Here is an 18,194-nt window from a genome sequence, read left to right as displayed (position 1 = left end):
AAGAACTCACTATTCAAAAAAAAAAAAAAAGATAAAATACTATTTTCTGAAATACTTGTTCTCAGCAGTAGTCAAAGAACTGTAAATCCAGACAACGAGGTTGTCCCTCTCTGCCTTGTATTTTGTCCATGTGTGTGTGAGGTACGGGCTGTTCCTTTGTGCATTTTCTTTTATTTACTTTGAATCATAAATTTTTTCTTTTTAATAAACATCAGGGGAGAGCACACACATAGTCCCCTACTACCATAAATTATGCAGTTGAGTTTCCCACATTTGGGATAATCGCAGGGGTCAGCACATTCAGAGTGCAATGGATAAGCCTCGCCCTGGGAAAACCACCTTCGTGATCGTGATATCTCCTATGCCAGGTGCTTTGTGCATTTTAATACACAAATGTAAAAGTGATAGAAACTTGGCCACCTTGACTGCCTATTTTAAAAGCTGTCTATTAAAAAAACCAGTATCTTCTTTGATCTAGCAATTCTACCTCTAGAAATTTGTCTTTAAGAAAAGGATAAATTGTGCATTTATAATAATGCATAAAAATCTGGCAAACATGTTCATAGCAGTCCACTTTTTAATAATAATATATATATATCCTAAATATGATTATAGGAATTGAATAAATAGACATTCTTACCGTAGAATACTCTGAGGTTGATAAACATGATGGTGAAGATGTTGAGCAGTTTTCCTTAAAAGCAGTTCTCAATTCACTGCTGATTTGTGGAAATGTGCACTGTCCATACCAGGCAGCAATTCTAAGCTGTCTCAAGAACTGAGGCACAGATTCCTTTTTTTTTTTTTTTTTTTTTTTTTTTTTGAGACGGAGTCTCACGTGCAGTGGCGCGATCTCGGCTCACTGCAAGCTCCGCCTCCTGGGTTCACGCCATTCTCCTGCCTCAGCCTCCTGAGTAGCTAGGACTACCGGCGCCCGCCACCGCGCCCGGCTAATTTTTTGTATTTTTTTAGTAGAGACGGGGTTTCACTGTGGTCTCGATCTCCTGACCTTGTGATCCGCCCGCCTCGGCCTCCCAAAGTGCTGGGATTACAGGCTTGAGCCACCGCGCCCGGCCAGATTCCTTTAACTTTGTTTTTTTTGAGACAGAGTCTAACTCTGTGGCCCAGGTGGGGTGCAGTGGTGTGATCTCGGCTCACTGCAACCTCCACTTTTTGGAGTAGCTGGGATTACAGGCATGTGCCACCATGCCCAGCTAATTTGTGTATTTGTTTTTTAGTAGAGACAGGGTTTCACCACATTGGTCAGGTGAGTCTTGAACTCCTGACCTCAAGTAATCCGCCTGCCTTCACCTTTCAAAGTGCTGGGATTACCAAGCATGAGCCACTGTGCCCGACCAGATCCCTTTAACTTAAACTGCCCTATGGCTTTAACTTAAACTGCCCTTGGTTCAAGTTTTGCTGAGGCCAGAATGAGCAGAAGGTGGGAGTGGGTCTAGGTATTGAAGCTCCTGGCCCCCCATTTAGGGAGCTGGGTTTGTGCACAGGTGTTGAGTCGGGAGGTGCTGCAGGATTGGCTTCTCCCAGGGGCAGCTCTAGGGGGAGTCTCTGGTCTTTACCTTTGGTGGTTTTTTTTTTTTTTTTTTTTTTCTGTATCTAATCCATGGAGGAAACCGCATGGACATCAGACTGACTCTGACCTGCCTGATGTTAGAAGGGTAATTCTGGACGTGGAAAGACGCTCAGTATCCATTGTCGAGTGAAACAAGCAGTTAACGAAACAGAAACAGCACAGTGCAGTATTGTTTTATTTTTTCTTGGTAGACGCATTATCTGTATCTGCACCTACACCTAAACTTTTTTATCTAGATACAGGTAGAATAACAACCAGAAAAAAAGTTTTTCAAATGTTACTTGTTGTTTCTGGGTTGTGGAAATGCAATAATTTTCATTTGTGTTTATGAGTCCTTAAACATTTTGTTTACTCTCTTTTTTGTTATAAAAATATATATATCAGTTGTTTAATGAAAATTTACAAAGAATAATGATCTCCGGGGAGCTCTGCCTCTGATTTCCTTTTCTCTGCCCATTGAACTGTAACAAGTAACTCCTGATTCCAGGTCTTTTGGCCCACATTGAGAGTCTGGTCGGAGGAGTCATTCATACTGACCGGGCATCTGGGAATGTCATGAAGCAGGTGGGCTTTGAGGAGCTGACTCTGTAGGGAGAACTCTGATGGGAGGAAGGCCATGCCATGCTGAGGGGACAGCATGGGCGAGAAAAGGGAATGGCCCACTGTGGACAGTGAGTTAATTCCAGGCCTTTATGGGCGCTGATGCTGAGTGCAGGTATCTGAGATGCTTCATAGGAGAAGGCAGCTAGGCACTCACTTACTGCCTTCCATGTGGATACAGGGAACTGCCTTTAATTGTTCTTTTACTCTTTTTCATTTGAAAGTCTTGTCCTCATGAAAGGAGAGGTTCGTGGAGGGCAGAAATTTCTTTTGAAAGTCCCTCAGTAAATTTCCCAGTGCTGGGCAGAAGGGATGGCAGTGGATGTCTGTTGGCGAGACTAGAAAGGACTTGAGTTGACACTGACAGGCAGAAATATATGCCACCCTGAAATATGTCAGCCTAAAAGATGGCTTCTCAATGGAAGGCAATGGAGAAGAAGCAGATACAAAAAATGCTCTCTGTCTTGCCCTCTCCCCAGTCATTTGCCTAAAAGCAGAACATAAATTTGTAAAGGGGTCCCTGTTCCCCTTCCTACTAGTTAGGACAGAAATTAATCACTGAGGACAACACTAGACCCATATTAGCCCGGATATAGCAACAGAGAAACCCACATACAAACCTTAGTTAGCCCTGATGTTCCATTATTTTCTCCATATATTTGCCTTTCCACAATTTGCTGTCCCTTGAAACTCAAGGTTTTTTTCCTTTGTCTTGTCACTTCTCTAAAAATTTATCGTTCTTTTGTTAAGGTGTTATATAAGCCTAAGTTCTAACCCTGCTGATTTACTCATTGATGGGTACTGCCATGTGAAGCCATGATGCACCTGTTAATAACCTGTTTTTCTCTTGTTAATCTATTTCTTCTTAGTCTAATTTGCAGGGCCCCAGCTGCAGAACTCAAGATGGCCAGAACAAGAGATATTTTCCCTCCCCTACAGCATGAATTCCATTAAGGTAGCTTTAGGGAATAGCTCCCTGTCTCTTGTTTTGGTCTGTAGGAAGTTTAGAAGATGGCTAAGCTGGTTGTGGTGGTTCATGCCTATAATTCCAGCACTTTGGGAAGCTGAAGAGGGAGGAATTTGAGACTAACCTGGGCAACATGGCGAGACTTCTGTCCCTACAAAAAAGAAAAAATTATCCAGGTGTGGTGATGCATGCCTGTAGCCCCAGCTGAGGTGGGAAGCCTGCATAAGACCAGAAGTTTGAGCCTGCAGTGAGCCATAATTGAGTCACTGTACTCCAGCCTGGACCACACAGTGAGACCCTGCCTTGAAAAAATAAAAAGAAAGAAAGAAAGAATGAAAGAGAATGGCCTATTTAAATAATTATTTCCTCTGAAGCTGTTTTTACTAGAGGCATGAGGGTTCTTATGAGTAATTTGGTACACATAGTAGTTGATATGGTTTGGTCTTGTGTCCCCACCCAAATCTCATGTCGAATTGTAATCCCCACATGTGAGGAGAAGGACCTAGTGGGAGGTGGTTTGATCGTGGGGTGGACTGGATTTCCCCCTTGCTGTTCTCATGATAGTGAGTGAGTTCTCATGAGATCTTATCATTTAAAAGTGTGTAGCACCTCCCCCTTCTCTCTCTCTTGCTGTCATGTAAGATGTGCCTTGCTTCCCCTTTGCCTTCCACCATGATTGTAAATTTCCTAAGGCCTCCCCAGCCATGTGAAATGGTGAGTCAGTTAAACCTCTTTTCTTTATAAATTACCCAGTTTCAGGTAGTTCTTTATAGCAGTGTGAATATGGACTAATAGTTAAATTTAGCTTATAAATAATTTGCTTTTTATTCATCAGAATAGATTCAGGGATATCTATAAGATAAAACAACTCAAACTCACTTGCACACTGACATGCTTCTTGCCTGGGAGGCTGTGGGCCTACTGAGAATTATATTTAAGTGAACCACCCTCACTGATGTACCTGGATAGTTAAATTACTCACACACTTATCAAATGTTCCTCTATCTGCCAAACCAGGAACAAAGAAAACAGGCAGGTACTACTTGGGGGTCTTTTCAAAATCCGGCTTCTCCTTGGAAACGCACTCTAGGTCCCTGCCCTGCCCTCACGTGTGATGGGGTGGGGGTGGTTGGCTCTGAGGTACACGTGTGAGATGGGAATTCCATGCGGGCAGCTTTAGAGAATGGCTTCTCCCCTGTTAGGAGCCCACAAACCATGCTGGAGTGAGTATGCTCAGAGGGGAGACACAGGAAGGGAGATGGTGCCTGGGCGACTCTCCTCAGCTCCCAGAGTCATCCCCTGTGGCAGCCGAGGGCCTCTCTCACTGCTCCCTGACCAGGCAGGGAGACTTGGAGGGGGCCGTTATTTTTGCAGTTTGTGAACTTACTTTATTAGTTGGGGATGATTTCCCAAGGACTTGAAAGGAACGTTTGAACATAGAAACCTGCAGGAGGGATTAGCAGTCCTGGCATCCCAGGAGAGAAGGTAGCAGCCCCTAACCCTGCTGCCTCACAGTTAGGCCCTGGAGGGCATATTGGCAATGGGAACATTCACTCCAGACCGTCAGTGTCCAACTCTCTGGAGGTCAAAGCGAGTCCTGCTCTTTCCCTAGCAGTCGCTTCGCTGCTCTCCTTTGTCCTGCCCTGAGGTCCAGAAGCCCTTGGACACAACTGTGAGGGTTTTAGGAATGTTTTTGTTTTCCTGACACCAGAGAAGCCTGTTTTAAACTTGCAAAATGACAACTTAAAAAAAAGTGCTGATGATTGGCAGATGCATGAAGCCCTGAGACCAAAACTATATTCACCTGCCAACCCACATACCATCCAAGACTAATTTTAGCTACAGTCTCAGTTTTAACCCTGTCTTCAACCGAGAAAGTGGTTGTCAAACTCCTCCTGTGCTGGGCTTGGAACCAGAGACCAGTGAGGCTGTGATCTTGCAGACATCCAGCACTTCCCTTTGCCCCAAAGCAATCTAAAAATGTTGCTCCAACACCGTATCTATCCAGTGGGCCATCTAGCATATAGGTAACTCAGCCATGGCTGAGAACGAAAATAAACAAACAACTTTGCTGTTAGCTATCATTTCTCACACACACACACACACTCACCTGCACATACACTAATTCACACACAAACATAGACACACATACATGTACCACACTCACCCATATCCACCACCCCCTCTCCACTCCTCAACACTGACATGTTTCCACGCAGGCAGTGTGATGCAATGGAAAGATCCTTGACTTCGGAATTAAACCAAAGTGACCATGTGATTTTGGGCATATTAGCTAAAGTCTCACAGGCTCCATTTCTTTCTTTCTTTTTTTATTCTTTGAGATAAGGTCTTGTTATGTTGCCCAGGCTGGATCACAGGCATGATCATAGCACACTGCAGCCTTGAACTCCTGGCCTCAAGTGATCCTCCTGCCTCAGCCTCCTGAGTAGCCAGGACTACAGTTGCGTGCCACAGTGCCTGGCTCCTCAGTTTCTTAATCTGCAAAAAGGATGCAAATACTTACTTTATAGGATTTTTGTGAGGGCTAGAAAGAAGTGAACTAACATATACAGGCAATGTGCTAAATGGGTACATACTACCAAAAATGTTTGTTCCTTTATACCCTACCTTCCCCCAGAGTGTATAGTCTACACTCTCACACACACAGTAATACTCATACACTATAGAGTATTATTTCTCAAAAGTATGCCCATTCTCCTATCAAGACCCACCATCTAAATTTAATGCAGGGAAACCACTGCCCTCTCTCTTCCTATTGCTCACATGGAAAGTATCCTGGAATTCTTTGACTACTGACCCCCAATTGAGTGAAGATTCTCTGATAACCAAGCCTGATACGCTGAGTTTTCATTCTCACATCTCCTGTATTCTTGACAGCTGCAGAGCAGGTACGTCGATGGTGAGAGATGGGACTGTGATACAAATCATTAAAACCCCGATGTCTGAATGCTGACGGCTCTTTCTGGGCCTCTTAATGTGAGATCTGAAGAGGAAAAAACAGTGAGAGTATGTCTCCACTCCTTCTCAAGAGGCTTGGGGCCCACAGGTTTCCTCCCATCTCCCCTGTATCAGCAAGGATGCTTTCAGCTGCTGTAAGTAACAGAGAACACAACTGGAAGCAATGTGAACTGTAAGAACAATTATCTTACTGAGAAGTAGGATGGAAACAAGTGATTTCAGGGTTGGTGCAGTGGCTCCACCACGTCATGAAGACTCAGGTGCATCCCATTTGTCCATTTGCCATCTGCATTTTGGTGGTGTCTCCCCTTAGGATCATGAGTTGACCACAGTAGTCCAAGGTGCTACATTTCCTCATCAAATGGGGAAGAAAGCATTATGCAGGAGGAAAATCTTTCCCAGAAGCCGCTCAACAGGTTCCATAGGCCAGAATTAGGCTATATACTCACTCCTCAGCTGCAAGGGGAGCTGGAAAAGTGGGTGAATGGCATTGTCACCTCTGCAGAGGGCAATGGGCTCTTCGGCAAGGAAGACAGGTTGAGGGGATGCTTTTCGGGTAGGCAAACATGGGCATCTGCCAGATTTCCCTGGTTTCTAGTTCTCTAAACATCAGACAGCAATATCTGAAGAGTCCAAGTCCCACTTGTCCACACCCAGCTTGTTTTCTCTGTAGCTTGCAAACTGTTGCTGGAATGTGGAGGTTCCTGGTTCCGGCTCATGGTACACCGCTTCCTGTCATCATCTCCTGTCATTTTGTTCTGTTGGCCAGAGCCCAAATCATAGGTGCCAGTTTGTCAGCAGTCTGACTGGTGGCTCCAATACTTGTTGCACTCTTCTCATTGTGTCCTTGAAAAGCTGTCTTCCTGCTGTGCCTGTATCCAAGCAGCTCTATTCCCCTTCAATAGAGTGTGAATCCTGTCTTCAGGCAGGTGGAACTCCAAGACAGCCTTCTCTGGCTGACTTTAATAGGGTCTGGCAGCGTATTGTCTGGTTTCTTTGTTTTGTCCCCTTACTCATTAGTCTAAGAGAACACAATTATAGCAATAACTCAGGGGGTCGCACTCGTGGAAGGGCGCTGCTGTGATTCTCCTCCCAATGGATTGGTTTCCAGAAGTGCTTGTGTGCACTGATTCACATTGTGTTTCTGGTGGGAACAGTTGAGTATTTGTTCCCTGCCTAAATCTCATGTTGAAATGTAATCCCCAATGTTGGAGGTAGGGCTTGATGGGAGGTGATTGGGTCATGGGGGCTAATCCCTCATGAATGGCTTAGTGCTGTCCTCATGATAGTGAGTGAGTTCTCACAAGATCTTGTTGTTTAAAGTGTGTGGCACCTCCCCTCCACCTCCCACTCCTGCTTTCGCCATGAGATGTGCAAGCTCCCAGTTTGCCTTCCATCATGACTGTAGCTTCCAGAGGCTTCCCCAGAAGCAGATACTGGCGCTATGCTTCCTGTACAGCCTGCAGAACCGTGAGCCAATTAAGTCTCTTATAAATTACCCAGTCTCAGATATTTCTTTATAGCAATGCAAGAATGGCCTAATACACTGACTCATCAGTTATAATTACATCAGACAGTTTAAAACAGAAACCTGATTGTGATGAACCAAACAGAGATTTTATTTTTATCATGCAAAAAGAAATCTGGAGGAAATCTGTCTAGAACTGATACAATATACCCACGGTCCTTTCAGAGACCCAGGCTTCCTCATTCTTCCTGCTTTACCATCTGTAGTGTGTGGCTTCTGTGCTCATGTTTGCAAGATGACTGTTTCACCAGTAGGAATTGCATTTTGTTCCAGGCAGGAGAAAGGGAGAAAGAAAGGCTAAGACTTTTCTTTTCCCTTCTTTTCTTTTCTTTTCTTTTATTTTCCTTTCCTTTTCTTCTTTCCTTTCCTTTTCTCCTTCCTTCCTCTCTTTCTCTTTCTTTCTCTTTCTTTCTTTCTTTCTTTCTTTCTTTCTTTCTTTCTTTCTTTCTTTCTTTCTTTCTTTCTTTCTTTCTTTCTTTCTTTCTTTCTTTCTTTCTTTCCCTCTCTCTCCCTCTTTCTTTCTTTTTTCTTTCTTCTCTTTCTTTCTTCTTTTTCTTTTGTTTGTTCTTTTTCTCTCTTTCTCTCTCCTTCCTTCCTTCCTTCCTTCCTTCCTTCCTTCCTTCCTTCCTTCCTTCCTTCCTTCCTTCCTTCCTTCCTTTTCTTTCCTTCATAAGGTAGCAATTAAGTTTTTCTAGACTATCCATGCTATTGGCTTCTACTTCTACCTTATTGACCAGAACTACCTACCATAGTCACTTCGCTTCCTGCAAAGGAATCTAAGGGAGATATGAATGCACGTTGCCCAATAAACTGGTGTTCTAATAAGGAAGAGGAAAGAATGGATACTGGGTTGGCAGCTAACAGCATCTGCTATGGAAATCCCTCCCTTCAGGTCAGGTGTGTTCTGGGGGAAAGGACAGTAAACCTGAGAGTCATGGATACGGTTCCATTCGCCATATTCCCCCAAGGCACTTAGTCCCTACTTGTGAAGAGTGCCTTAAGAACCTCCTAAATTTTGCAGAACACTGCTAGATATTTGCATAGGGGCATTTCTGCAGGATCCCTGGTTTCCTAAAATGATAAATATTCACTTGAGCCTTTTGTCTGTCTCCTTCTCTCCCTTCCTCAGTCTCTCTCTTCCTTCCTTCCACAAATAATTTTTGAGTCCCTCATATGCATCAGGTAATATGCTAGGCACCTAGGGATAAAGGCAGATGTTGCTCCTTACTCTCCCGAACAAATGCAAGTTTGGCTACTGGAGGTCAGACAAGAATTGTGACTCTCAGGTGGACATCACCTGTTTGGAAGCAGCCAGGCAAGGGAGTGTGCTGTGGCTTGCAATGAGTTCAAGGGATTTCTGGAAAATATGTTTGAGTAGTCTGCCATATTTGTGAAAAGTTACTCTGAGAGGGAAGACATAGGCCCTGGATCTTTCTGAAGGGCTGAAGTCATCCCTGATCCTCCAGCTGTTGATATCACACATGTATGTGGGAAGCTTGTTTTCCCAGTGACAGATGGCTGGACAAGTCAACTCAACTTCACACAGCATGGCGCCAGACTCTCCTTGGCTCCCACTCCCATCAGTCAGGATTCTTGCTGGTGATGTATGCAGGAGGTACACCAGCAGGGGAGACCAGGCCTAAAGAGGCTTATGGCAGTACAGTCACACATCCATGTCTGGGTCACAACTCTTTCTTGAAAAGTTCTTAACCTGTAGATGAGAAAGCTGTGCATAACATCCAATTACACATGAAAGGGAGAAGGTGTCTGCTGGGGAAAATCTGAATTAATCAGGAATGACTATTAAAATGTTCTATTATTAATAACCACTTACACTTTTAAACAAGTTTTACCTTTCAAAATGATAATGTATACTTGATCTCATTTGGGCTTTACAAGAATTTTACTGTAAAATCTATATCATTTTACATATTGAAATATTTATAACTCTTTTACTTCCACCTAACAAAGCCAATAAAATGTCCACAGCCACTGAATATTAATATCTTAGGAACACTAAACCTCAAATGTTTTACTTTCTCCTTTTGTTTGCTTCATGATCCTTTTTTTTTCCCACATGTGTTTTTGTTCTTGTCCAATTCTCCCCTGACCTATACATGTTTTTGTTACTCCAGAGCATCTTTATCCCTGGTATTTTATTTTTGATGTTCTACCGCAGCTCATTTCTTTTGTTCATTTTTTGCTTTTTGAGTTTTTAGAGACAATGTTATTGAGGTATAATTGGCGTATATTAATAGTAAACCACACATATTTCAAAGTAATAATCTGATATGTGTTGACATATGTATAAACCCATTAAACCATCGCTACTGTCAAGACAGTGAACATACTCATTTATTTCAAGTACCTTCAGTGGGTCTTTATTATTTGTAACCAAAAGAAACTTAACTCAGATACCATCTTATTGACATTTTCTGGTTCTTAATACATTTGTGGGAACTCTCCTCCTGGTTCTGTACCCTTGGGGCTGTCAGTTCACCCTGAACCTCGGCTCTAATAAGTGACCCCATAGTCCATGCATCACTACCTCCCATTTCTCTTTCAGCAAGTCCTGTCCATCTCATGGAGTGGTTGAAAGAGCACAGTCTGGAGTTGGGAGACTGAGACCACACTACTGCCTTGCCTCTTTTCAGATGTGTGACTTTGGACAATGATGATAATCATGATGTAGATTTCACCAGGTTGTTTAGGACCACATGAGAATCTCTTTATGTAACAGGCTGCTAATATGGAAGTCTGTGTATAGACATCAAGTCAGATATACGTGATATTTCAAAACCATATCACTAAATGGACAATTTACAAAGAAAATGTCATCAAACTGGCTCAAGACCTCTTGAATCCTTGCCTATTTTAAGGCAAGGAAAAGAGCGAAGAAAGGAGAGAGGAACAGAGATTGTATGAGGGAAGTATTTTCTTGAGAGAGAGCTATTGCCATGATGTATATCCCCCATACCTTGAAGTCCATTGGGAGCAGATGGCTTCAAGGCATCCATTCAGAGAACTTGTCATGTGTCCCTGTGGTTGGGGGAAGAGGTCTAGCAGCAGCAGGATAGGTGAATTTCTTGACCGCCAAGGGATGTGGAGGGCTAGGGGTTATAGAAGGGTTTCTCTGTGGTCAGAAGTTGGCCTCACTGGAGGGAGAAATGGGCTGGAAGAGCCCAGGAGGCCCTGACAGTCTGTGTGGAGTGGACTACAGAGGTCGGTGGTGACTGACAGGGTGCGGTCCCCTGAGGAGCACAAGGCAGGACCCATATGGCGGGAGTGCCCAGAGAGGAAGAGCAGAGAGGCTTCCAGGGAGCCCAAGAAAGCATCCGTAGGGGAAGGAGTCTGCCTACCCGGCCATGAGAGCTGAAGCTATCAGCCACAGATAAATTCCTTGTCCCGCCTTACTCCTTCTCTTTTCATTCCCCATATGCCAGCCTGGGAGCAACTTCATGCCACCTCCAAGGAGTTTGGAAGCATGGGGAGGAGTCCCATCTTTGTGGGCATTTTATAACTTCCGAATTGGGAGATGTTTCTTAAGAGTGAGTAGAAAAGCCGTAAGAAGCCAGTTGTGGTGGCTCACGCCTATAATCCCAGCACTTTGGGAGGCTGAGACAAGTGGATCACTTGAGACTGGGAGTTCAAGACCAGCCTGGCCAACATGGTGAAACCCTGTCTCCACTAAAAATACAAAAATTAGCCAGGCGTGGTGGCGGGCGCCTGTAATTCCAGCTACTTGGGAGGCTGAGGCATGAGAATTGCTTGAACCCAGGAGGTGGAGGTTGCAATGAGCCAAGATCATATCACTGCACTCCAGCCTGGGTGACAGAGTGAGACTCTGTCTCAGAAAAAAAAAAAAGAAAAAAGAAAAGTCATGAGACCTGACCATACATTCACCTAGAAAAAGGATATTTTAAAGGGAAAGGGAAAGATAAATTAAAATTGTGTGTGTGTGTGCTTTTTTTTAGTTTTAATTTAATTTAATTTTTTTTTTTTGAGACACAATCTCACTCTGTTGCCCAGGCTGAAGTGCAGTGGTGCGATCTTGGCTCAGTGCAACCTCCGCCGCCCAGGTTCAAGTGATTCCCATGACTCAGCCCCTCGAGTAGCTGGGATTACAGGCGTGTGCCACCACGCCCAGTTAATATTTTTGTATTTTTAGCAGAGACGCGGTTTCACCAAGTTGGCCAGGCTGGTCTCGAACTCCTGACCTCAAGTAATCCACCCACCTTGGCCTCCCAAAGTTTTGGGATTACAGACGTGAGCCACCACGCCTGGCAAAACTGTGTTATTATTATGTTTGTTTATTATACAAATGACACTCAAACTGTAAAATATACAATCTTAGTTACTGTTTTAGACTGCATTGCTATAAAGGAATACCTGAGGCTAGGTAGTTGTTAAAGAAAAGGGGTTTATTTGGCTCATGGTTCTGCAGGCTATACAACTGTACAAGAAGCATGGCACCAGGCCCCACTGCCAATGCTGGGAATCAAATTTCAATCTGAGATTTGGAGGGGACAAATATCCAAACTATACCTGTTACTATGTTCAGTACATCCTTTACCTCCAGTGCTTTTCTTCTTGCATACTTAAGGTTCTCAATCTTAAGCTGCATTGAATTGTCTGGAGGTCTTGGCGAAGCATGGATTTCTGGACCCCACCTCCAGAGTGTTTCATTCAGTGGGTCTAGGGTGGGAGGCCAAGTGTCTGAATTTCTCACAAGTTCCCAGATGATACTGATGCTGCTAGTTTGAGGACCACACCTGGAGGGCCACTGCTCTACAATCCTGATGCTCAAACTTGGCTGCCACTGGCACCACCTGGGGAGATCCAACAACTAGTGATGCTTTGGCCCTACCTCCAGATACGTTATTTAATTCATGTGTCCTGTCCATCACGGATTAAACACTCTCCAGGAATTAGAGGTGGAATATTTATTTTTAGTTAAGTCTGTGTTTTACTTACCTCCTCATTGAGGATTTTTGCCTTACACATTTTCAATATTATTTGAATTATTAACAACAAGCATAACTCATTTTATAACTAGTAAGCAAAATTGTGACTTTATTCTTCTCTTCAATTATGTCCATTTTAACATGTGTCATAACTCTTTATTTATTTATTTGAGACAGACACTCGTTCTGTTGCTTAGGCTGGAGTACAGTGGTGCGACCTCGGCTCACTGCAACCTCTGGCTCCCAGGTTCAAGCGGCTCTCCTACCTCAGTCTCCTGAGTAGCTGAGACTTCAAGCGTGCACCACCACGCTCGGCTAATTTTGTATTTTTAGTGGAGATGGGGTTTCACCATGTTGGCCAGGCTGGTGTCGTACTCCTGACTTCAAGTCATCTGCCTACTCAGCCTCCCAAAGTGCTGGGATTACAGGTGTGAGCCACTGTGCCTGGCTAACATGTACCATAACTCTTTAAATCCAAAAGGATGTTTGAAACTCTCCTTCTTTCATTATTTCTCTTAGGAAAAAAAATTTCTTCTTTGTCTAATAAGATGTAGCTTATCTCCAATTCTGCAAAATTTCTGGCCTATTGAGAAGCTAATTTCAGTTATTACTATGGGATTTTGAAAAATATCTTACACCTTATCCTTCACAATCTCTAAGTTTTCCCTCCTACCATCCAGAAAATTCTACTAATTTACTTCTCTTTCTGGTGTGTATATTCCAGGCAGGTGTATGTAAATGTTCTTTATTCACATGTCCTCACAAATCAATAGAAATCATTATTGAAGGCTTAGAATGCACCAGATATTGTGAGAATTATTTCCATTTTACATATCAGAAAACAAAAGCTTAAAAGGTCTCCAAATTCATAATTAGAGAATTATGTATATAGCTTTATAGGTCCCCTTTTGTCCAAATACTTACTATCAACTGTTAGTAAACAAAGAGAAGGAATGCATTCAATTTTGACTAGTCCAGTAGCCCACTGGCCATTAATTCTTTAGTTGAACTTCCCAAACTCTTCCCAGAGACCCTACTTGATATAGGTTGAGTTTTGATGACTTTCCACGTGTATACCTTTTAAAAGACACAGTTGAAATGTTCTTGCACAAAGGAACGATTACTTTTGGGAGGCAGCTTCACATTTTGTTATTCCCAGTCTCCCGTTCATCTGCAGCATTTTAAATATGCATCTGGCAACTAAGATTTTCCAACATCTTCGTTTTGTATATTAAACACAATTCTACTTCGATAGCATTCCCTTTGCCTATTATTGACATGTGGGAAGATCCCTAAACCCACTCCCTTTATGTATAATACAAATGCTCTCTAGGCATTAAGCTTTATTTCTTGCAGTAAAATCATATCTACTTTCTTCTCTCTTAGGGCCATGCCAACTGTGACTTTAATGTTTTGAATCTTACTATTTTTATACATTCTTAAATTGTGCCTTTTCTATATGGATGTAATTTTACTAAGACTTACCCTTTGATTTCTTTCTCCTCTTTGCTTCCAATCTTTCCTCTTCCGGGATTGGGGTCCCTGTGTTCTGAACCCACGATTCTTATTTAATTTGGGCTTCCTCCACCTTAATTCTTCTGTTGTCTTCTTTTCCTCCACTGTTGATTCGTTTAGACATAGGTGACAGCTTCCTTTTCTTTTCATGAGTTAGCTTTTCCCCAACACTTTTGCCCATAGCTTTTACGAATTTACTATTTTATTACCTTATTTACTTATTTGCTCATAAAAAATTTATTAAAATATTTCAAAACACATACAAGTTTGAAACATTTTATAGTGAACACCCATATACTCACCACTCAGATCCCAGAGTTAACATTTTAGTATACTTTCTTTATCACAAGTCTACTCACCTATTCACTTCTTTTTCTATCCATCAAATCAACTTCTTTTTTGATGCATTTCAAATTGAATGGCAGGCATCAGTACCCATCACCTCTGCAGAGCTCAGCAACATAATAAGTTTAATATTGGTCTATGGTTCTTTTTTTAAGGTAAAATTTATGTAAAATGAAACACATAAAACAAATTTGCTGTATGATGTTTTGACAAATACCTGTACCTGTATAATGTAAATCCCTATTAAGATATAGAACATTACCCCCCAAATTCCCTTTATCCTTTTTCAAAAATCTTGTTGTATCCACTCTTCCCATAGACAACTGTTCTTCTGATTTTTATCTACTATATGTTAATTCAAACATCCTATATGAAGTATACATCGTCTGTGTAATATTTCTTTAAATATAAATTAAAAAAATAAAGATAGGTTCTCACTCTGTTCCCCAGGCTGGGGTTCAGCGGTGCAATCATGGCTCACAGCAGCCTTGACCTCCCAGGCTCAAGTGATCCTTCCACCTCAGTCTCCTAAGTAGCTGAGACTACAGGCATGTGCCACCATGCCCAGATAATTTTTTATTTTGGATTTTCTTTTAGAGATGGGGTTTTGCCATATTGCCTAGGCTGGTCTTGAACTGCTGGACTCAAGTGATCCGCCCACCTTAGCCTCCCAAACCGCTGGGATTACAGGCATGAGCCACTGCACCCAGCCAAGATTCTTTCTCTCAGTGTGTTTTTGCAATTCCTCGTGTCATTCCCAGTATGAGCAGTTTGTGAAGCGGTATCCATTGTGTGAATATACCACCGTGAGTTTGTCCATTCGCCTGTTGTTGGACACTGGGTTGTTTCCACTTTTGGCCTATTGTAAATAAACCTGTGATAAAAATTCTTGTATGAGTGTTTTTATAGTCAGATGTTATTTCTCTTGGCAAAATTTCTGGGAATGAGTTGCTGGGTTACCTTGAGGCCTTTTCACAATCTTGCGCATCACTTTCTAGTGATTTCTTTTTGGTCTCTTTCCTATTTTTTTTTTTTTTTGAGATGGTGTCTCGCTCTGTCACCCAGGCTAGAGTGCAGTGGCATGATCTCGGCTTACTGCAACCTCTGCCTGCCGGGTTCAGGTGCGATCTTGGCTCACTGCAACCTCCGCCTCCCAGGTTCAAGCGATTCTCCGGCCTCAGCCTCCAGAGTAACTGGAATTATAGGCGCGTGCCACCAGGCCTGACTAATTTTTGTATTTTTAGTAGAGACGAGGTTTCACCATGTGGTCAGACTGGTCTCGAACTCCTGATCTTGTCATCCTCCCGCCTTGACTTCCCAAAGTGTGTTGGGATTACAGGCATGAACCACCGCGCCAGCCCCCCAGGTCCACCCTCTTTTTTTTTTTTGAGATGGGATTTCACTCTTGTCATCTAGGCTGGAGTGCAGTGGCGCTATCTTGGCTCACTGCAACCTCCGCCTCCTAGGTTCAAGTGATTCTCCTGCCTCAGCCTCTCGGAGTAGCTGGGACTAAAGGCATGTGCCACTATGCCTGGCTATTTTTCGTATTTTTAGTAGATATAGGGTTTCACCATGCTGGCCAGGTTAGTCTTTAACTCTTGACCTCAGATGATCCACCCATTTTGGCCTCCCAAAGTGCTGGGATTACAGGTGTGAGCCACCACGCCTGACCTCCAATTTTTTTTTTTTTTTTTTTTTTTAGCACTCTCAACAAATGCTTTGATCTCTTTCTACCATTCTTTTCCTTCTACCAATACCTGAAATCTATTGTCTTCCTGACTTCTAGCCTCAATCTCATTTTGAAGTCATAGCGTGCTCCCTGCCTTCTCTGGGGGCACATACACTAACTCCATGGTTTATCTCGCTCTCTCTTTTTTTTTTTTTTTTTTGAGACACTCTTACTGTTTGGCCATGCTGGAGTGTGGTGGTGCGATCTCGGCTTACTGCAACCTCTGTCTCCTGGGTTTCAGCTGCCACAGGCTCCCGAGTAGCTGGGACTACAGGTGTGCACCACCAGGCCCTGCTAATTTTTGTAGTTTTAGTAGAGATAAGGTTTTACCATGTTGCCCAGCCTGGTCTTGAACTCCCGGCCTCAAGAGATCCACCCATCTCAGCCTCTCAAAGTGCTGGGATTACAGGTGTGAGACACTGTCCCCAGTCTTTCTTACTTTTTATGTGCTAGAGTCTCGCTTTTTTCATACTTTTAAATTTTTTTAGAGACAGCATTCCCCACGTCAAACCCCTTCTTTGTCTGCTACTTTGCTGGAATTATTACTCCATCTTAGTATATAACTCATGGGAAGTTTCCTGGAGGAGGCAGGCCTTGAGCTGCAAAGGGCTAATCTAACATGTAAAGGACTGCTAGAAATCACTAGGAGACAGACCTACAAACCAATAGAAAAATGAACCAAGGACAAGAACAGCCAGTTCATAGAAAAATAAATTGAAATGACCTTAACACATGAAAAGATGGTCAACTTTGCTTATAATAATAAGCAAAAACATAAAATAATATACACCATAGTATTAATATATAATCACACCAATTTGTATTATAATAGAATTTTATATTATGTACATATTAATATATAATTATTAATTATACTCAATTCTGTCATTAATATATAATGTAATCATTATATTATATAATATATAATTATGTGTTATAATACTTAATATATAATATACTTGTATATGATATATAATATACTTGTATATGATATATAATATTTTATTATATTATATATAATATATATTAATTATATAACTAGCCATAATTAGTAATTAATTAGTAATTACACTTATATATTAATATATTACATTAATAGATAATATAATTATTATATAATAAAAATTATATATTAGTTATAATAATTAATGTATCATGATTGTATATTATATAATATAATAATTAATATATATTATATTATATATCATTATATATTAATTATATAACTAATAATAATTAGTAATTACATTATATATTAATACTTATATATTAATATGCTAATTATATATTATAATTATATATAATTATATAGTATATACTATATACTATATATGATTATAATGTATATTTATATATAATTATATACTATATGGTATATATACTATATAGTATATATAGTATCATATTTACATATCAGTAATTGTGATATATGTTAATATGTTATAATACTATATAATTGTATGCTATATAATTGTATGCTATATAATAACTATGCTATATAATTATATTATATATTAATTATATATATAAAATAGCAAAAGGAATAATAAAAGAAGTGTCCATTAATGCTACAATAAAATATTACAGTAGTCCCCCTAACTGTGGTTTTGCTTTCCATGGTTTCCATTATCTGCGGTACAATACAATAAGATATTTTGAGAGAGCACATTTACGTAACTTTTATTACAGTATATTGTTATAATTGTTTTATTTTATTATTAGTTATTTTTGTTACTCTCTTACAGTGCCTAATTCATAAATTAAACTTTATCCTGAGTCTGTATAGGAAAAACACAATACACACAGGGTATTGTGTGTATTCACTTGCATTCACTGGGAGTCTTTGATTGTATCCCTTGTGGATAAGTTGGGACTACTGTATTTCTCACCTATCAGGCTGGCAGAACCCTGATCCTCTAACTTTCAAGAATTCATAAAGATCAAGTCTGGCACACAGACTGGTTTCACACTTCTTT

The 18,194-nt window shown here is 41.4% G+C and overlaps 1 non-coding gene across 1 annotated transcript; it reads right to left on the bottom strand.

The window, feature by feature from the left end:
• Window positions 1-212: 212 nt before the first annotated feature.
• LOC126941612 (U1 spliceosomal RNA) lies at window positions 213-376 on the bottom strand. Its single transcript, XR_007721389.1, has one exon. It is a non-coding gene; the product is annotated as a U1 spliceosomal RNA (small nuclear RNA).
• Between the last annotated feature and the right edge of the window lie 17,818 nt (window positions 377-18,194).

Source organism: Macaca thibetana, chromosome 18, assembly GCF_024542745.1.
Source record: "Macaca thibetana thibetana isolate TM-01 chromosome 18, ASM2454274v1, whole genome shotgun sequence".
NCBI lineage: Eukaryota > Metazoa > Chordata > Mammalia > Primates > Cercopithecidae > Macaca > Macaca thibetana.
This window is presented reverse-complemented; position numbering and strand designations above follow the sequence as displayed.